Below are 20,074 nucleotides of genomic sequence, written 5' to 3' on the forward strand. Positions count from 1 at the left end.
TGTTGTAGTCCCTTCCAAAAGGGTTAGAACCATTGTGACCAACTTCTTGATTGGTACACTTCATCTTTTAATGACCATTCTCTTTGCACCTAAAGCAACAAACTTTGGATTTATCAAAACCCAACTTTCAGGGTGTCCCATCTATGCAATTACTCCCATTGATTTCTTAAAACCATTGAACCCTTCTAACCACACTAGCCATGCACCAATGTATATCCAACATCTCCATTTCTTCCAGGTCAATCTTGTCATAATATTCCTCTGTCATATTGACGTAACCAATCCGCCCAGCAATAAGGCATTCATATGATTCCAGAACAGATCTAAGAAATGCCATATGTTCATTCACATTATCAGTTGTTAATCCTCTGGCATTTTTAATGTTAACAACTATATTGCAGTGCAAAATATTAGGATTCAAGTTTTGTGGTTGGTTGGATTGTTGAACTTGTTGATCGGTAGACATGGTACTTGAATCGATACTGCTTAATTCAGGAGATGGTGAGAAATTTTGTTGACTACCCACAAATGCAGCACCAACATTATCAGCACAGAAAGCAGTTTGAATCTTTGGTCCTTGGATAGCCAAATATGGTGAGTTCGTTTAGTATAGACCAATATCTTATGTCACGGATGAACTCTCATCTTGAGCTTCTTTCACAACTCGAGATCTTGAGTTTCTAGTTTTTCAATGCATCTGGCCAAATACAATATTGCAAAACCAACTAGGTTTAATTGTGGAATCCTTATGAAAGTACACCATTTCTCAGGTAATGCATCAGTCAATTTCTCAATGTATTCATATTCAGGCTTCTCATTTCCAAGCCTATTCATTTCATTGACTAAATGATAATGTCTATCGATTAGTTGAACAAACATTTCTTCTTTGACCATCATAATGATATCAAAATCTTTCTTTAGTAGATCCATCTTGCTCTCTCAAATCAGGGTTCCACTATCCTTGTTCAGCAAAGCATTCCAAATAGAGTCGCAAGACCCATTGTGTTGCAATAGTTGAAAGATCTTAGCTTTGATTGCTTGTTGAAAGATGTTCAGCATCTTCTTCTTTCTCAAATACACAACTTTGTCTACATCGAGCACATGAGATAAAAGGTAATTCGTGCCATTTTCATTCTTAGGAATGGTGTACTCTTCTTCAACAGTTATCTATGTATCATAATTCAACGCTTGAACGTAGGGTTCAAACTTATCTGCCCAGGATGGGTAGTCCTCCATGCGTAGAAGCTTTGGTGGTTTGTTCGATGGGCTATCTCCTTATCTAGATTAAAGTTCTAAAGCACATGATGTATATGTTTGTCAGCGTATAAGCCTTATACGGGGTATGAGTGACTTACACGGATGTATAAGTTATACAATGAAACACGGTTATATGGATAATACTTATGCGGCATATATGAGATGTACGGGGAAACTTCTACGCCGTGTATGTTCAAAGTGAACATTTTTGTAAAACTACCGTGAAAATGAAGGTTTGGAGATCTGAAACTCTGAGAAACTGATGTAGACTAGGAATATGACAGTTTGTGATCATTTGATGAACTTTTGATGGTGAAATCCTCTAATAGGATGAAATCAAGGTAAAAATGTGATAAAATTGTGGTTTATAAGTATATATAAAGCCCAATTCTCTGATACCAAGGAACCTGGTAGGATCGTATAAGACGTGTAATGGCTTGCTCACATATATCTACTCTTCAATGATACGTGAGGAATCCATAACAATGTGAAATACACAAGTAATCTCTTTAAATCTTCATATATTACTGATAAAAGCTCAAGTGCACAGAGGATATGACAAGATTACAAGTCTAGTACTTCTGAATCACTCACACCTAGCGTATAAACTAACAAAATTATTTATAGACATGATAAAGCACTTATATGGAGTGCATGTTTATACGGCACATAACTTATGTGTTTTATAAGACTTATATGTTGTATAAGTAACTTATACAGTCCAAACACTACAAAACACATCCAGACTGTTATCTAATACATACAAGACCTATGAGATAGACATTTAAGTACTAACAAATAGGATGAGGATGTGGAAATATGCAAGCTAATCCAACTCAATAATATAAACCAAAAACTTTTATAGATGGTAATATAATTAAAAACGAGCATTTAGCAACTGGAATCACGTGAAAAATCCATATGGTTCTCAAGTTATGATAAAAAAAAAAAGATTTAAGCGAGCTGAGACAGATCAGAATCCGAACATTGAATTCGGGTTCGGATTCTGGTCCACCACATGTAAAATGTGAAATCAAAGTTAAAACTCTTCTTGTTCGGAAGCTAATTTTAGTTAGAAAGTTCTGAAATCGAAAATCCTCATTTTTAAAAAACTTTATTAACCCTAACGGGCCAACATGAAATTGAGTTATTAAATTGTCTCAATCAATGAAATTGATTGGGGGCTTTTGTTTAAAATATTAAAATGAGCATCTTTTATGCTCAACACTTACCCGGAAAATAGATGGAGTGGTTAGAACCGGAGAAGTCAAACTTTGAGAACTTATGAAAAGCCAAACCATCTAGAACTTGAGAAATTGAGTACCAAAAACACGAATTGGAGGTAAATTGAGTTAGGGTAATTATTTAGCAAAAGCCAAGGGTCATTTATATATGTTTTATTGTGCTTGGAGGGGAATAAATCATCAAAAATATGTATTAATTTGAAAGGAAAGAGAGGCTAAGAAGAAAACCTTAGTCAAACAACTGAGGGGAAAAGCCTGATGAAACTGAATTATCATAATCAAAGCGGCTGAAATCCATGTTTAAAGGTGGAAGAAAGAGTGGAAAAACAAAACAAAGACTAGTAGTTTCACAATCTACTGATGAATTAGAAGAACTACCGATAGTTAAAACTACCAATGATCAATCAGTTGTTACACCAACACCTGATTCAAGAATAGCAGTGTCAAAACTAATGATGTTGTTTCCACACAATAAACTAATGGTTCTCCACAAGAACCAACAGTAGTTTCAGAGACTGTTGATGCACTCAAGGAAACACAAGAACCAACTACTATTCCAAAAGTATTTGAAACCTTGAAGTCAAAGCCTAGTCAACAAAAGGCTTTTGGCGGTAGTTTTAAACGAAGATGACTGGTTCTACCAGAAGATGACGTCTCCTACAAAGGTAAAAACAATCAAATTCGTAGGTGGGTATTCAAATTAAGGGAAGCACATTGCTATCATGAAAACGCCAGCTGTTACCATAGTAGTTGCATGAATCAAAGTGGATACAGGATTGGGACCCTCAGTAGCATCAGGTGACCAAGTATGCGATCCTATATGTGCATATTTCCCAGCAGCATCAATAAGAAGTAAAATACAAATAAGTGTTATGGCATTCAATCTCATATTACGAGAAATTCAAGAATTTATGGGGACACTAGCATAAAAAAAATGGTAGAAAAGTCTATTGTTTGAAAGAGAGTAAAACAAACCAAAATCCCAGGAGCTAATCCAAAATCACCTACTCGATTGACAATCATAGCTTTAATGAGAGTGGCCGAGTGGTCAAAACCGACACACTGTAATTCTGTTGAAGGTTTTCTACGTAGGTTCGAATCCTGCCTCTCCCACTTGTTGTAGACTTCAGAGAAGAGAAAAGAGGCATTCGTCAACGTAGGAAGGCCAACCGAGACAAGCTCCATTGGCCGTTCCGTGAAGTTCAATTGTATCGTATGTTAGTTAGAGAGGTTGGCGAAGTTTCATTCTTGCGAGCGTACTCCCCAGGCGGGATACTTAACGTGTTAGCTTCAACACTGCATGGGTCGATACGCACAGCGCCTAGTATCCATCGTTTATGGCTAGGACTACTGGGGTATCTAATCCCATTCGTTCTCCTAGCTTTCGTCTCTCAGTGTCAATGTCGGAAATGTATCACATGTGGCATATATGATACATGTACAAATAAACATCTTTGATCAAGGAATGCCCATTTGAATGATTCACGATCGTCTTTTTATTCATATTGAAACCTACAAAGTTGTTCTTTTGACAAATTATAGGACCTAGACGAGGCTTTGTAATACCCATTCAATTGACATAGACCCGGCGATTACTAGCGATTCCGGCTTCATGCAAGCGAGTTGCAGCTTGCAATCCGAACCGAGGATGGGTTTTTGGAGTTAGCTCACCTTCACGGGATCGCAACCCTTTGTCCCAGCCATTGTAGCACGTGTGTCACCCAAGGCATAAGGGGCATGATGACTTGACGTCATCCTCACCTTCCTCCGGCTTATCAACGGCAGTCTGTTTAAGGTGTTGTTGTGTAAGACGTGAATACCGCCCACTGGAACGCCCAAGGGTTTTATCATCAACCTTATTAATTAATTTCAAGATATAAGGCTTTCCAACAAGATGACTATTCCATGATCCAATATCATACTGATCGGTATTCCTTTTTCGACTTCTTGTTCCAAGTGCAGGATAACCCCAATGGGTTGTGAGTATTTTCTACCAATTGGGGCCCACCCTTCACCACCCACATGTGGAGGGTCTACAGGGTTCATAACTACTCCTCTTACTACAGGGCGTTTACCTAGCCAACGCGTAGATCCGGCTCTACCCAAAATTTTCTGGTTCACCCCAACATTCCCCACTTGTCCGACTGTTACTGAGCAATATTTGGATAGCAAACGGACCTCCCTAGAAGGTAATTTAATGTGGTTGATTTCCCTTCTTTTGCAATCAGTTTCGCTACAGCACCCGCTACTCTAGCTATTGTCCACCCTTTCCAAGTGTGATTTTTATCCGAGTGTTATCAGTATTTATCAAATCTGTTCCTATCGAATGGAACACTATTGGATCAAATGACAAAGGCATTGTTGTGAAAAACATGGCTTTTCCCGAATGAAATGCAAATTGGATTCATGGAACAGGAGAAGGATTTCCCATTCCTTAGCCTGAAAGATATGTGGCCATGAAAGACGAAGGAAGGTTGGAATGCCAACAGGTGTCTATTATTGAATTCACACGACCCGGCAGTATCTGTTTGGGGAACGTCCAATGATTTAATATAGTCATTCGGTCTGAGTGCTACATGTTGGCCCTTGTGAACAGCTTGATGCACTATCTCCCTCCAACCCTCTAAGAAAAATACGGTAAAAGGAAGGAAAATCCATGGACCGACCCCATCATCTCCACCCTGTAGGAACTACGAGATTACCCCAAGGACGCCTTCGGCATCCAGGGGTCATGGACCGACCATAGAACCTTGTTCAATAAGTGGAACGCATTAGCTGTCCGCTCTCATATTACACACGCAAAATATTAGAAAATCTCACACGAATATTCTACCATAATGGGTATTCAAGAATCAGTACATTAAATTTTAATGAATTTGAAAGAAATCGTATTGAGAAGTAATCTCTATGGAACTTGTGACGCATCTATTTGTGCCAGGGGCCCTGAATATGTAACGGCTCAAGATATCATCTTACCGCCTTAAATTAATTGCTAGTTGTAGAATATTATTCTTGTCAGACTTAAACCTAACAAAACTAATAAAATAAAAAAACGAATAAGGATAAGGGTTCGACCCATTTTCCTTTTCCTTCATCTAGTTTTGAGTGATAGTAGCTCCAAATAAGACCAAACCTGAGAATCTCGTCTCAATCATCATTTATCAGGACTCTTCGGCGTAAGTTCCTTGGCTTGGACAGGGCATTTAGTCCATGTCGCTATTCCTGAATCCAGAGGGGAGAACGTTCGTTGGAATAATTTCTTAAATGTATTACCACATATTTAATTTATTCGGAGCTATTAGATCGGGATCCACTTTTAGGGGAATATGAGTCGAAGCAATAACAAAAATATTCTAGTTTCATAATCCCTGGAGGGAAGGTTCACTACATGAGGTTATTCTTTCTTATTCTTAATAATGTCCCCGAGAGGGATTAGTTGATCCATGAGTTAGGTTTCATCTTTCGTTTTCTTTTCGTTTGCTTTGAGAAATATATCAATAAATTCTGATTCTTTCTTTTTCCCTTGATTCTTTTTGGATCGAGATGTATAGATCCTGTTCATGGAGTTTTTTACCTATTTCGTTTATTCCAATATATTTTTTTCTCGTTTTGGGTTAGTTAGAATTTCATTCAATGGAGATGGTGCATCAAGCTGTTCGCAAGGACCAACATGTAGCAATCAGACCGAATGACTCTATGAAATTACGTTGATAATTCCACATATTATGGGTAACGTAGGAGACATCTCTATTATTTCACATAGCTCATGACCCGGCACGAAGAAATCTCCTAGATGGACAGATGCGAATCTGGATCTATCAACGGAGAAATTCCATTCCAGTTGTAGTCTCAATCCCATATTCAATGAAAGTCTCCGCCGTGTCAGGACCCCACTACTGCGCATGACTTCGAGAGTCATAATGATATTATTAAAGAACATCTTTATCAGAATATTTTTTCTTCTCTCTTCGGGAAATTAGCAATAATTGATGGATTGTTTCATCGAGATCCAATCCAATCACGATGTAATTTTCTTGTTCTTAAATGGGCCTCTTTAATCTTTCTAGGATTATGCTCTACTCCGGCTAAATTTGGAGCTACTATCACTTAAGAACTACTAGTGAAGCGTTAAATCATTCGAATGTATTAACATAATCATTTTATTCTTTATGTTAATGATTCTAAACAGACTCCATTTAGAAGTCTTTTTTATAGTTCTAAAAGTAATAATTTATTAAAATTAAATGCATCATTTTCATTTGGTGAAATCCAATACAAGAATGAAAGAAACAATATTTTGAAAAAAAAACTTCTTTTTTTTCTGATAAGATTTATTACAATGCCAAATTTCTTAAACAATTGGATTCTTGGAGAATCAAAGTGGATTTTCCAATAAATTACGAAATGCTATAGTTCTTACATATGATTTCTGAATTGATTCAGAAATAATTCGCGAGTTCATGCATTCTTCTTTTTTAGATATAACTTTCCTAGTTATAACAGAAAAAGTACATCTGGTTGGATGCAGCCTATTCTTGAAATAAACAACTCACACACACTCCCTTTCCAACCGGAAGAATTGCTCGGATACCAGTGAGTGAGGCCTATTTGGGTCGTGTTATCAACGCCCTGGCTAAACCTATTGATGGTAGAGGTGAAATTTCATCTTCTGAATATTGGTTAATTGAATCACCCACTCCGGGGATTATTTCTCGACGTTCTGTATATGAGCCTCTTCAAACAGGGCTTAGCTATCCCCCTTCTCAGATTCTGTGGCACAGACAGATTGTCAAATGGCAATGTATATAAAGAAGTGGTCGGTTCCTCACAAACGGAAGAGCTTTCTCGAGTTGCTGTTTATTTTGGGTGCGTATATGATAATTGGGCTCCGGGAGGATGAGATATAAGAAATCACCAACTTGACGCTTAGCCCAAGTATCATATTTGGTTATTTACTAAAATCGTCCGGGGGGTGGATTGTTAGTGTAGACGATTTGGAAGCTACCAATCTATTTTTCTTAATATCTTTGTATATATCATTTTTCTTTCGATCTCGTTGACCTTCATTAACCCAGGAATACCTATTATATTATGGCGTTTTGTGACTCCGGGGTGGACGAAGAAGTACAATTTTATTTTATTCCTCCGAGTAGAACATGGCCATATGAGTGGATAACGCCACAATCAAAGATCTCGGGTGTGATGGTCTATGCCATCCTAAGGTGCTGCTAAATGGATGGATCTTATCAACGTCCATAATGATATATCATAGATCAAACCACCTAGTCAGAAAAATTAGGTGCTATCATATAGCCTTGTAACAGCTGAGTTCACGAGTTGGAGATAAGCGGACTCGAACCACTGACATCTGCCACAAATGAAACCTTTTATAGGAACCTTTCACAAAATTCCTAACTAATAGTAAAATTATCAACTAGCCAAAATGTTTAATTATTACACCATGGTATTTGATTCGACAAATACATCATTATTGTATACTCTTTAATATATATGGCACAACCCAATTATTTTTTTTTATGAGTGCTCTTGTAGTAGTAGGTCTGGCCTTGAACCTACGTGCTTATGACTTTGTTTCTCAAGAAATTCTCGCGGCGGAAGATCCGGAATTTCAGACTTTATACACCAAAAATATTCTCTTGAAGAAGGTATTCATGCTTTGCTGGCGGCTCAAGATCAGCCTCATGAAAATAATGTCGGCTGGAATAACGCAAACATGGTGAAAATCCAATGCCCTGAAATCCTAAGGGTTCCTCCGCAAGGTTCGTCCATGGAGGGTGAGTCAGGGCCTAAGATTAGATCGAATGTACTTCCGAATAGATCGATTTTTTCGTATCCAAACTAATAGCAATCCAATTCATTTCATGAATAAAATGTGACCAATTACCCAACCAACAAAACTACTTGTTACAAATAAAATCTTGTTGTTGCATCGAAACATTAAAATGTTAATGAATCTATTGACAAGTCCAATAGATTCATAACTTTTAGAGAACAATCAATCTCTATTTGAACCCCCTTTACTAATCACTCATCAAGAGAGAGAGAGAGAGAGAGAGAGAGAGGCAGCAAGGGCTTTGGTCGAAGAAGTACAGATCATGTCTAATGAAGAAGTTGCAGGACTGTATCAAAAGGATCTTCTGAAGACAAGAGATCTTGAATAACATGCTTATAAAAGAAGCCTAGTTGTTTCAGAAAGACCAATAGCTAATAAACATCTATTGATGGAAGCAAAGAATGCTACTCTTCTATGGCTTAAAGAGCATGCTAAGTACAAGGTGTCTCAACATAAATATAGAGGTTGCACTTATGAAGAATTACAAGCTGAATGTAGTAGAGTAGAAAGGCTCAAAGAACAAGACCCTAATCAGGATCATCCTGAACCTGATTGGGAGGTAGTTAAGGCTAGGATATCTGAAGAAAAGGAAAGAAAAATTCTGAATATGAAGATTGAATTAGCAGAGACTAATTTTTACTCAAGAAGAGAGACTGCTAGATGAAGCATTGATAGCCAAGGGTTGCTTATAGGGATCTTATACAAGAAAGAAAGAAAGAACCCAAGAAAGTTCGCTGAACTAAAATCTTTATCTATTATAAAACTTCCTAAAATGCAAAGATCTGCTAAAAATGCTGCTCTAATCCCAAGTTTTACACAAGCAGGGAATAAGGTAAGAAATTGGGCTTTATATGCCAAAATAAGACAACTTAAAGAGGAAGTAGAACTTCAATCCGTCAAGGACAATTACAAAGATGCCAAGATGGGCTTTGAATATGATATAAATATATTACTCTTCATTGTCGACACTGGCAATTGCTTCTGCAGCATATCAAAGCCAGGCAGGTTCCAAAGTCATTAAATGAAGCAAATTTAACAATAGCTCCTATGTAACATTGGAGTTTGATTCTAGTACTTCTCAAAGGGTAGATATACACGATGTGCATATGCTACAGGAAAGCTTGCTAGGATGCTCATTAGACCTTCCATCAAAAACTCAGCCCAAAGAAGACTTTCAAGATAAAACAATGGTACACAAAGAATAAACGGTTTGGCATCATTAGTTCAGGGGGAGATTGTTGAGCCTTGCAAAGAACTTATAGCCATGAACAAGACAACTAATGATGCAAACATCAGTTGTTCTCCATTATGAAGTTTTGGCAAACTACTGCTCCAAACATCTGACCTTGCAAACTAGTTGATATGAAAGAACTGAAGACACAATAGTTGATCAAACTATTGAAGATCCAAACAACTGATGGGAAAAACATTAGGTGTTTCAAGCAAAGATCAGTAATTAGCATATGATTCTAATTAGTCAGTTATTTGTAATTACTTCATCAGTGGTTTGTAATCGTTTTTCTTAGATGTCGCTCTCACCTTTTGCTCATCAGTAGTGTATCACACACACACACACACACACACACACATATATATATATATATATATATATATAATTAAGAAGAGAGCCTCTTCTTCATTAACACTTTTTACATCACAAGACTTACCTGATCGGTGTACTCTTGTACCAGAAAATCAGTGTGAATGATGAGCTAAGGTTGACGGGGGGCAACACATTGTGATCTTTCAATTATATTTAATGCATAATTGTTCTTCTATATGAAACCTGTTATTTAGCTTTACTGAATTCCATTTAATAACTTGTTTATTCCATATATTAACGGAATTGTAGTTCAAATATGATTACAGTTAATATGATACTAATTCATACAAAGAATTAGATCAACTGTTTACTGTTTCTTTGAAAGTGAATTGTGTTCATTAGATTAGATTAGGTTCTCGAATCCTAACAAGTTTTAATTTGTTTCAGTTCGTGACCAACAAAATTGGAAAATAAAGGGTAGTGGTTCTAGTGGGTGGAAATTATGGTGGGATGTTATGGTGGGTGGAAATTATGGTGGGATGTGTTGGTGGTGGTGGTGGTGGTGGTAGTGGTGGTGATGGTGGTGGTGATGGCGATGGTGATGTTGATGTTGATGCCAATGCTGATGATGCTGCTGATGATGCTTTTAATGGTGGTGATGGCGATGGTGATTGTGATTGTGCTGGTGACACTGATGATGCGGATGGTGATGGTGATACTGGCGATGCTGATGATGATGATGATGATGATGATGATGATGATGGCGATGGTGATGCTGATGTTGTTGTTGATGATGATGATGATGATGATGATGACGGCGATAATGACGATGATGACAATGATGACAATGATGATGATGATGATGATGATGATGATGATGATGATGATGATGATGATGATGATGATGATGATGATGATGTTTCGGTCAAAAATTAACAAGGTAACTTTTAATCAAATTAGTACGTGAGGTAGAGTGCTTGAACGAAAAATTAGTGAACACAACGATTTGATTATGAGGGAAAAAGCCCTTGATTATGAGAATCTCCGACACAAAAAACCCCCGGACGGTGAAAACAATCACCGTCAATTTTATTAATGACAAAAAGGTGGTTACAATTGGTGGAGCTGATAAATGATCGAATACTAAGTGTTTACAATGAGTGTTAGTAGCTAAAGCAGTGAAGTGTAGTGTGTGTTCTAATGATCTTATTAGCTCGTTTATATAATAAAAGAATACAACAGAATTTCTGAGAAATCCGGGATAAACCCTAGATTAAGTCTTCCACTTATCCCTTGCTTCCCACGTTCAAATTGACGAAGCCTTATGAATAACCGTTGCAAACCCACGTTCTTAGGAGCACATTAAACACGTGATTATATCCGCAACACAAATAGAACAATAAAGGACAGTTGGATATCCCAAAGTATAATCCTCAGAATACTTGTATCGACAGTATAGGCTGAAATCCCTAACTAACTCTCCGAGTATCCCGGAACTGAAAGAGTCTTCCAATATAGCCGCTGGAGCACTCTTCTTTGAGTCTATCCACGTTCATCAACGTTCATCCCACGTGCTAATATTAACTATAAGTGCGAGATTTCAGCATACAGTCAATATTTGATCGTTTACCAATACTTGGCCCTTACTCCTAATGGTTATAGCTCGTTCGACATGTTTTCTTCAATCACCAACCGTGTATTGCGCATGGACTAAATCAACAATGAATATCTGCAATTATAAATCAACGCTAAGAGAGAAATATCTATTTATTAACATTAATACTCAGGATACTAAACTTATTCGAGAATCCTAAACATGTTCGGGATCCTGAGCACATTTAGGATCCTGAGCTGACCACAGATCCGACTATAAAATTTGGGCCCTAACAATGATGATGATGATGATGATGATGAAAGTTGCTTGTTAAAAAAAGTTTGGTGGTGGAGGTTATTGGGGCCAATTGGGTTGGAGGTGTTGGACCCACATTTTAAATATTAATTCACTAAAAAGTGCAGCGTCAGCAAAAACACTAACGGAGTTAGGGGGTACGTTAAGTTTGGGAGTGCCAGAAACAAATAGGTTGAAAGTTAGGACGGGTGGGTAACAAATCAAAAGTTGAGAATGGTATTAGCAAATGGTTGAAAGTTGGGAGTATTAAAAACCAGTATCCCTAAAATATAATTATAAAGATAATGGATGATTGATTTAGGGGACTCACTTGAAATCCCCATCTACATCTTTCTCACACTACCCTAATCAATGAATACAACTACATAAACTACCTCATTTTGGTACCCCATAGGAGGAAGTGGTGTACCTTACCATCAAACACTACCCGAGTAACACTCCTCCCACCCTATACATTAGGGTACCTTGAGTGTCACAAAGATGGGGATGTGCCGCAGCTGTGTCGGCAGGAACATAACCACTAAGAGAACTTGATTGAGCTTAACACGATTCAATTCATACGCATATATGAATAAGGATATATTTCTTGATATGTGTAAGGTAATAGATAGACTAGATTGAACGAAGTGTGTGTGAGTAGTGATTTGGGCAGTGTAACGACTCACCAAAGATAAATAAAAACACTTGTTAAATTACAAGGCATGAACAGCCTATTTATAGAAGATGAAGTTCGTTCGTTACACATCTCGTAATGAATGGATTCATTCTTCTTCATTCTTTACATAAAATAAATAGTAGAGCGAATGACTCATTCGCTATACCTCATTCGTCAACATTCCATGAAGAATGGTAACATATAAATAACGATTGAGTTTAATTACCAAAATGCCCTTTAAATTAATAATAATAAATTACATTAAATTACAAAGACCAATACGACCAAAACGGTGCAATAACAAACTCCTCCTCATCTCGTGCTCTTTCTCTTTAATTTAGCTTAACCGCTTCGTCTTCCAGTCAGCACAGCTATGAACACCGAACGCGTGACAAACACGAACAACACGTTGGAATTGCATAGCACGATCATAATCTTTGACGTCAGCAAAAAGAATCTTGTTCTTGAATAGCGGATCATTATCCGTCTCTGATAAGTTAACGAGCCACATTGGATCAATAACTCGTATAAATTCTGTCTTCAGATATGTTCTGAGAACAATAACTGCTTCCCCGGTGTGGTTGTCATAAACCACCTGTTGAATGACTTGTAAAGACTTTGTAGAAATGTCTTTACATGCATTCGCTTCATCGTGCGTGGCGGCTTGACTTTTAGCATGAGCTTTCTCCAACCTGTCTTCGGGTCGATCTCTTCAATGTAGTTCCTCATTGGAACCTGTGGCTTGAAAACCTTGAACCCATGATCAACTTCAAATAGCAAATGTTGATGAAACCATCCTGCTAGTTGATTGCCACCACGATTCACAAATGGCCGATTAGCGAGCGTCCGCACATTCTACCTCAGCAATGTGAGAACGTCAGTGATGTATTGATAATACTGAACACCATTCTCCCATTTAATTATGCATACCGTAAGGTCTGAATCATACAGCCACGATACAATATCACTTTTGGCGAACTTCGATGTTTTGAAGGTTGTCTTTTGATGAGTCGTTGCACGTTCTTTGACCTCCAATTCTTGTTCTTTGTCAACATACGTGTATGCTTCGATACTCTTAGAAAGACGGGATTTGTTACATACCCCGAACAAGCCCTCGAAAACAGGATCATTTGAACCTGATCCATTTTCCGAGAATTTCTCTTTATTCTTCATTGTCTTTCCCAATTGTTCCTCAGCAGCTTGAACGTGTTCGTAAGTGAAGAATGGAACACCTTGATAAACATTTGAACGTGTATATAGATCAGGATATTCCTTAGTTGTCATATCTTCAACCTTGATATCTTCATAAATAAACGATGTGTCACCAGATGGAATACTTAAGTCGAATATAACTTCATCGTCAACAATGACCTCGACATCCTCCTAAGCTTCCAACACATCCAATTCTTCGTCGTTCGAACCTAATAATAATGAGATTTGATCTCGAGACAAAGGAAAGTCCACAAACTCTCCTTCCTCGGTCTCTTCATTCGCAGAAATCATCACAATTCGTTTCTCGTAATCCTTAAATAAGATTGTGTTGGCTTTGATCGACTCAATTGGAGTTACACTGGTAGTATCTTGGTACACTACCAACTGTCGATCATTTCCAGCTTCAACACTACTAGCGCTAGCAAACGTACCAGCATGTTGTTTCTACTCACCGCCTCCCATACATGTGTTAGGGCCTTTCTCATCATCATTCTTCAACTTTTACAACATATCTTCTTTGCAGGTCAGTTGAAGAATAATGTTTTCTTGTTCTTCTAGTTTCTTCTCATGAGTAGTAACAATTGCTCAAAGCTCTCTGTTCTCCTTTAGGTAATAAACAATATGACTAACCAATTTTCATTGGTCAAATCGCATTTGATCTTGCATTTGACAGTCGACAGCCATTTGATTTTCCTGTAAGTGGATCAAGCACAACAACATGTCCATCTGTTGTGCAATAGGCAAAGAATGAAATGTAGGAGGCACGAGCAACACGGGACCTTGTGGATGAGTGAACCTCATGAAGGATAGATCTGACGGTTTCATAGGCATCGTAGTCGGAGCAGGAGAGGTAACCATTGTTTTAATAGGAGAGGTCAGCATAGGAGACAACATCTATTGTGGAATTGACGCAAATCTTGGATCAGTTAATGTCGTCGTCATAAGAATAATAGCCCAGGTGCTAACAGTATGCGACACCACCGGTACTTGTTGAGGAATCGACGACCTTGATTCTTGAGGACCAATCTCCACCCCACTTCCCCTCGTAACTCGTCTTTTGGTGGTTTTTCTTTTATTGGAGCCTTCCCCTTTTCACTTACGTTGAGCAGCCTCAGAAGCAGCTACCTCAACCATAATACTTCTCACAGCTCCCCCATTTCCACCATTACCACCATCACCACCATCATTCCCATCGTTGTTCCCACCTGGTCCATCTTCACGTTCAGAATTAGAATCATCGTGGATCCAACGATCACTAGATGGACATACATAATTTTCATTCACCAGATGACCAATCAATTGCTTAAACCTTGGTATGTCCTCAGAAGTGTTCTTTCGATACGTCTTCATGCGCTTCACCGTATCTGCTGAAATATTCTCCAAGACCAATACATCATCCATCAATTCTGATCAATCACAAGATCAGGAATCAGATTCTGAATGATAAGTTGTAGAAAGCGAGGATACATCACAAATTTGTTCTTCCGATGTTTAACTAGACAATTCTCCTTCAAGTGATAGAATACCAGCTCGGAGAAATTGAACGGTTTGTTTAATATGAATGCAATGAATGCAGATTGCAACATGATCCTGCATTCACCGAATCCATCCTTTCATCCCCCAAGGCAATGTATAATAACATGTAACAAATACTTGTATTGTTCGCACAAGTATGCCTTGTTGTATTGGGAACGGTCAAGATCGCCTTTGTAAAATGATCTCTGAAATAAGCATCTTGTCAAATTCACACGGGTGATCAATAGTTTCAGCAAAGCGAAGAACTCGATGAATCACACCAGCATCGATCTGTGTCTTCTTATTCGGCATCTCTACAATGATAGTCTTCTTAGCATTGTTGTAACGAGCACTGTCCCATAATGGACGTATCACGCTTAAATTTACCAGCAATATCAGCGGATATGGCATAGTGAACGCGTAAGCGACGTAGAAAGGCAACTACGTCCCCAAACATGTCACGGCCCACAAAGTCATCCTGCAAGAATGCATAGATGTTGTGCTTTTTGTCATAAGCAAGTTCAGCAACTGCCGGTGCAGCTTGTTGTGGTGCTTGTGGTTGAGGTTCATGTGGTGCTTGATCCTACTGTGCTTATGGAGCCTCGTGAATAACAGAATCCTCTTGTACCACAGGGTTCTCTTGAGCCGGAGCATCACCTAGAATCCCATCAGCCATAAATGTAACATAACCCCCAAACATTAGTAAACCCTAACACTATTTAAATTATATATGTTTCACTAAAACACTTAGTGAAAATTTATTCTGCTTGAAACATTTTAACCAATTCATTTTCTCATTCGTTATAACGAATGGGTGTTTAACGAATGAAGTGATTCGTTATCATTATGCTCACGAAAAAGCATGATAACGAATGTTTTGGTAACGAATGAGTTCATTCGTTGAATATATAAGACGAATGAGGTTTCATTCGTTATACAAACAAACTAGCGTACCAATTTGTTATCTAAGCACAAAGAATGGGTTCATTCGTCCACTATAGATGCGAATGATCTTCCATTCGTTGTCCATAACGAATAGATATGATAAATATCAAAGTTTGACTCTCAGATGTCAAAGTTAAAATTAATTAAACTTAACAGTCAAGCATGCAACGCAGAATATACAATTGAATCGAAAACATGATGAATCGATACAAAACCGATGAAACACGACTCATCATGTCATCGTCTATCAACCCTAATTAACCATTTTATCAAACAAGCCTGTTAAACATGGTCATTTTATTTAACATTAAGTCAGTTATAGAAACTTAAAATTAACCCGTTAATATAAATCAATCAACAAAACAAGGTTTAACACTGGTCAATTTTTCTAGAAATATTTTGCATGAGTTTCTTTAGTGAGGGTGATAATTGAGAAGACGAATAGTTCATTCTTCTGACCATTGTGTTTTATATATTCTTAGATCTACACGCATCCCTAAGAAAACGAATGGGCTCTTTCGTTAACTCAATATTAACGAATGGCCACTCAATCGTTAAGTCATTCGTTAACACTCGTTAACGAATCAACTTAAGTTAACAACCATAACGAATAGCCCATTATTCATTCTTCATTCGTTAAAATAAACCATGGAGAATGAGATCATTTGTTATCAGGCCAGCGGAAGCGAATGTGATGTAGCGAATGTTGACATTCGTTATCATTTCTCATTGCGAATGACCTTCATTCGTTATCATTTATGATAGCGATGGGTTTCATTCTTTACAACAGAGTAAGAATGGGGTATTCAATAATAATATAAAAATGAAAATTTTCATTTTTGTTAATTTTCTAAGGATTAAATATGCATCGAAACCCGTGTTTTGATGAACTTTACCTTCAAATATTTACCAATCGGGGTAAAACTCAAAATGTTAACGTGTTTTGCGTGAAATAACACATAAATTTAAAAAGAATTAACTTAAAACAATTAACTTAAAAATGTGGGAAAATCTTTTTGTATTTTTCAAAATTTTAAACTTTACCTCATACCTCAGAAATCGAAAATAAAGCATAAACTAAAATAAAAACACAATTTTATTTGGATTTTGAATAGTTTCGAAATTAAAACAAAAATTAACAGCTAAAAAAATATGAAATCTATTCTACGAAAGCAGTACATATTTTTGTGAGTTAAGCAGAGAATCATATTCATCAATAAATCCTCCATAATAGCTTATTCTTCAGCTTTTATTATGATTGGCGTTAAGTCGGTCATTGATATTGTTGTCCACTTAAATCTTATAACAAACTTTTAAGCATTTTTTTTTATATGATTTAGTATCAATTAAACCATATAATATCAGAAACTATCAACCTCTAATCTCGATTCAGGCCTAATTTGACTTTTACCATGTCTCCCCAACTTGACTTAAACCATTATGCCTAAAGATCAAAATATATGATTAATATTTATTAATCAATCATAGTTCAGAATCCCCACTACAAGGTATACCATGTTATCAAGCAATACACCTAGCTTCCTTTACTGTGAATGAATACGCACGAGTTCATCTGTATGGCTTACAGACATTGTATCCTCTAGGGTTCGTTTCTTATTGGTATTAAGACGCACGCAAGGGAGGAACAATGTATGACTCATAACGGATTTTGTTCAAGTCAATAATGAGTTTGTACGAAGTACAGCAGTATTCAAGTTTATTGACTTAGGGATCGCTCATAAAGCATTTTAATATTCATGTTTATAAATACACAGATAATAAGCCGCATAAAGACTCATAGTGTTCAGATCCCGGATGCATCCCATCAATACAGGATTTGAGGCCAAAAGACCATACACCATTGAAATGTTAACCATAAACTAGATGCATTGTATTTAGAACTATTGTTTTGGTGATCAAACAGACATAAGGCTTGAGTATGACACGCTATACATTTCTGCCTTCAATACCAAGACTTTTGGAAGAGAAAACACCTCATTCAATTTGGCAATTCTTATCTTTATATCATATACTTTACCCTAATTGTTTGATTAAAACCTAGCAATGCAGTTAAGCACTCGGTCTTTTAAGCTTCTTTTTATACTAAAATTTCATAATAAAATGACCAATGTACTATCATATTCTCTTTTTCTTCAAAACTCATTTTTGAGAACCACAATTTTTAATGTTTTAGGATTTTTTGATATATTTGAATGTTTTTGGATTTTTTTGGAAATATTTGAATGTTTTTGGTTTTTATCTATACAAACGAAAAGCACAATACTTTTGTATTTTTCACTATTCTCCCCCAAAAAATATTTAAGAAAATAAAAACAAGTAAAACTATACACACAAAAATTGATTATCCGAGCTTAGAGACTTTAGCAAGAGTTTTCAACCCATTTAAACCAAACAAAAAATGAAATTTCATTTTGTCAAACGCTTCGGTAAAAAGGCCAACCTTTTGACAATCTGTGTGCACCTTCTCTATATCGATTAGATTCTTTTCATAGCAATCACAAATAAAATGATATCGAATATCAATATGTTTCGTTTTAGAGTGATGCACGGGGTTCTTCGTTATACAAATAGCAGTAGAGTTATCAATAAATATGGGAGTACTAAGAAACTTCAAACCGTAATCCCCCAAGTGTGGTAGGATCCATAAAACCTGTGAACATCAACTCGAGGCTGCCATGTATTCGGCTTCTGCTGTTGAAGTGGTGGCCGTTGTCTGCTTCTTACACTACCAGGAAACAAGTAGGCTTCCTAGAAATTGACAACCCCATGTAGTTGACTTGAAGTTGATCTTGCATCCTCCATAGTCCGAATCGGAAAAAGCAGTGAGATCAAAACTATGAATTGGCTCAAGACGTTGCTCACATATTTCGTCTGATGAATGAATATTCTGTCTTAAGACTGTTGAACCTACAACCCAAAAAATAAATTCATCTCCCCCACCAATCTCATCTCGAATTTTGTCTCCATCGATGTCATAGGTCTTTTAGACTTTCGTCTCATATATGCAGCTTGAACCACGTTTGTGTTCACATTTTTACAAATCGGTTGGGTAGGAACATACAACTTGGGTATTAAGTTAACAGATGTACATTAACATGAACCACCTTGCGTGGATTCACACTTTGAAACAAGATTTGAGTCTCTTCAACTTGAGAAAATGGACTCTTAAGAATCTCCTTTACCACAGGAACTGATTTGGGTTGTTCCTTGGTAACAGGCTTAACATTCTTAACTTTTCCTCACTCCACAATTTCTTACAACATGCCCTCGTTCACCACGTAAGAAACATGTTCTCATATAAAAAAAAACGTATATTGCAGTCTGACAAAAGATTGTGAAATAGGAGGTTGACTTGAATCAGTCAAGACATTTACCTTATCCAAATCATCAAACGTAACAGCTTTCTTTTTCATGTAAAAGTCAAGATTTGAACAGTTTGAAAAACTTTTTAAAGTGTCAGTTCCCGTAGAACTAATGAACTGAACTTTCTTAACAGGATTAAGCTGTTGTTGTAGATTAAGATTTGGAAATTTGATGTTTGATAACTTAGATCTAGAAAATGCTTGTTCAAGATCATTCAATTTCGATGTTTCATTTTGAAAGACGTTTTCAATCAACTCTGGTTTGATCAAATTAAGAGGAATGTATTTCTCATTGAAAACCTTCCTAAGACCCTTTAATTTAAACACACGACTTGTGGTTACATTAGCAGGTTTAGGATTGATGAAACGCGTCAAATCCTCATCTAGAAAATTTAGGTTTTTCTGATCTCTTAGGTTTAGCTTTAGAAGATTTTGACTTATTCATTTTAGATGTGTTTGAACCGTACACAGTCCCCTCAAATTCTTGAGATTCACATAATATGTTATTCGAACGTGGAATGTTTTGTTCCTTGTGTACTACTTCTGGTTCAACACAT

At 37.0% G+C, this 20,074-nt stretch overlaps 1 pseudogene; it reads right to left on the bottom strand.

The window, feature by feature from the left end:
• Positions 1 to 3,697: 3,697 nt before the first annotated feature.
• Positions 3,698 to 4,078, bottom strand: LOC143624510 (18S ribosomal RNA; annotated as a pseudogene).
• Positions 4,079 to 20,074: the final 15,996 nt, after the last annotated feature.

Source organism: Bidens hawaiensis, unplaced genomic scaffold, assembly GCF_021521415.1.
Source record: "Bidens hawaiensis isolate Kalapana, Puna unplaced genomic scaffold, B.hawaiensis_p1.1 tig00003822_1, whole genome shotgun sequence".
In the NCBI taxonomy this organism is placed as follows: Eukaryota; Viridiplantae; Streptophyta; class Magnoliopsida; order Asterales; family Asteraceae; genus Bidens; species Bidens hawaiensis.